The sequence below is a fragment of the Schistocerca americana genome, chromosome 3 (genome assembly GCF_021461395.2).
Source record: "Schistocerca americana isolate TAMUIC-IGC-003095 chromosome 3, iqSchAmer2.1, whole genome shotgun sequence".
Lineage (NCBI taxonomy): Eukaryota > Metazoa > Arthropoda > Insecta > Orthoptera > Acrididae > Schistocerca > Schistocerca americana.
Genome location: NC_060121.1, coordinates 763,495,166 through 763,497,899, shown reverse-complemented (window position 1 = coordinate 763,497,899; position 2,734 = coordinate 763,495,166). Strand labels below are relative to the sequence as shown.

At 40.5% G+C, this 2,734-nt stretch overlaps 1 non-coding gene across 1 annotated transcript; it reads left to right on the top strand.

Moving 5' to 3' along the window:
• The first annotated feature begins 564 nt into the window (after positions 1–564).
• Positions 565–648, top strand: Trnap-ugg. The gene has a single exon. It is a non-coding gene; the product is annotated as a tRNA-Pro (tRNA).
• Positions 649–2,734: the final 2,086 nt, after the last annotated feature.

Below are 2,734 nucleotides of genomic sequence, written 5' to 3'. Positions count from 1 at the left end.
CGAATATTCAAGAATCACTTGCAAAAGACCAGGTGACATGTGAAGATTTTAGCTAGATTACATCATGGTCAGGCAGAGATTTCCAAATGAGACAATTGATTGTAAGGAGTACACAGGAACAGATAAAGACTCAGGTCAAAACATAGTAGTGATGAAGGGTAGGCTGAAGCTTAAAAGATTAGTCAGGAAGAATCAATACGGAAAGAAGTGGGATAAGGAAGTACCGAGGAATGACGAGATACGCCTGAAATTCTCTAAGACTATAGATAAAGCAGTATGGAATAGCTGTATAGGCAGTACACTTGAAGAGGAATTGACATTTCTAAAAAGGGCAGTCACAGAAGTTGGAAAGAAAAGCGTAGGTACAAAGAAGCATACTGCAAAGACATACTTGCAAAAGGCTAGGTGATACGTGAGTATTCTAATTAGATTACATCATGGTCGGGCAGAGACTCCCAAATCAGATAACTGATTTAAGAAGAACAGAATAAATACTTGATTTGATGAATTAAGGAGGAAGTACAAAAATGTTCAGGGAAATTCAGGCATAAAGAAATACAGGCTGCCTGGGGTGGCCGAGCGGTTCTAGGCGCTACGGTCTGGAACCGTGCGACGATACGGTCGCAGGTTCGAATCCTGCCTCGGGCATGGATGTGTGTGCTGTCCTTAGGTTAGTTAGGTTTAAGTAGTTCTAAGACCTCAGCAGGTAAGTCCCATAGTGCTCAGAGCCATTTGAACCAATAAAGAAATACAAGTCGCTCAGGAACGAAATAAATGGGAAGTGCAGGAAAGCTAAGACGAAATGGGCGCGTGAAAAATATAAGGAAATCGAAAAAGAAATGATTATAGGAAAGACTGACTCAGCATATAGGAAAGTCAAAACCACTTTCAGCGAAATTAAAAGCAAGGTGGTAACATTATGAGTCCAATGGAAATTCCACAGTTAAATGCAGAGCAGAGAGCGCATAGGCGGATAGGGTACATTCAAGGTCTCTATGATGGGAAAGATTTTTCTGATATGATAGAAAATATTTACAAAAGATAGGGGATGCACTATCAGAATCAAACTTTAAGAGAGCTTAGAAAGACTTACGATCAAATAAGGACGAAGGGATAGATATCATTCCATAAGAATTTCTAAAATCATAGAGGGAAGTGGCAACTAAACAGCTATTCACTTCGGTGTGTCGGATGTGTTAGTCTGGCGATATACCATCATCCACACAATTCCAATCACTCCAAGAGCTGACAAGTGGGAGGACTGTGGCTCAATCAGCTTCACATCTCACGCATCCAAGTTGCTAATGGTAATAATATACAGAAGAATGGGAAAAAAATTGCAGATTTGTTAGATGACGATCAGTTTGGCTTTGAGGAAGGTAATGGCGGTCGAGAGACAGCTCTGACGTTGCGGTTGATAGTGGAAGCAAGACTAAAAAGAATCAAAACACGTTTATAGGATTTGACAACCTGGAGAAAACACTCAACCATGTAAAGTGATGCAATATGTCCGAAATAGCGTGAAAAATAATGGGAAAGCTGTAGGAATAGACGGATAACATCAAACGTTTACAAGAGCTAAGAGGGAATAATAAGGGTGAAAGACCAAGAACGAAATGCTCGAATTAAAAAGGATGTAAGACAGGAGTATAGACTTTTGCCCCTACTATTCAATCTGTGCATCAAAGAAACAATGATGGAAATAAAAGAAAGGTACAACAATGGAATCAAAATACAAAGTGGAAGGATATTAATGATAAGATTCGCTGATGACACTGCTATCCTCAGTGATAATGAAGATTAATGAGTGGATATGCTGAGTGGACGGGTCTGATGTGTACAGCATATGGGTTGAGAATAAATCGAAGAAAAACGAAACTAAGGACAAGAGGCAGAAATGAGACCACCGAGAATCTTAACACCAGGATTGATGATCACAAAGTAGATGAAGTTAAGGAATTCTGCTACTTAGGCGGTTAAGTAATGAATGACAGACGGAGCAAGAAGGACATCAAAAACAGACTAGCATCGGCAAAAAGGACATTCCTGGCCAAGAGAAGTCTACTAGTTCAAACATAGGCCTTAATTTGAGGAAGACATTTCTGACAATGAACGTTTGAAGCACAGCAATGTATGGTACTGATACAAGGACTGTGGGAAAACCGGAACAGAATCGAAGCATCTGAGGAGTGATGCTCAAACGAAAGTTTAAAATTACACGTGCCAACAAGGTTAGGACTGAGGAGGTTCTGCACAGAAGAGGAGAGGAAAGGGGTAGATTGAAAATGTTGATATGGAGAAGGGACGAGATAATAGGACATCTGTTAAAATATGAGGAATCTGTAGATGGCAAAATTTGTAGAAGGCAGAGATAGGAATACATTCAGCAAATAATTGAGAATGTAGGTTTCAAGTGCTACTCAGAGACGAAGAGGTTGGCACAGGAGAAGAATTTGCGGCGGGTCCCATCAAACCAATCAGAAGACCGATGACTCAAAAAAATGGTGGCTTCTCGACGTGGCATGGACTCAACATGTCGTTGAAAATTTCCTGTAGAAATACGGAGTCTTACCGTCTCTACAGCTATCCATAAATACAAGAGTGTTGTTGTTCACTATTTTGTACACGAACTGAGCCCTCGTTTATGTCCCACATGCTTTCGATGGGATTCATGTCAGGCGATCTGGGTGGCCAAATCATTCGCTCGAATTATCCAATATGTTCTTCAAACCTA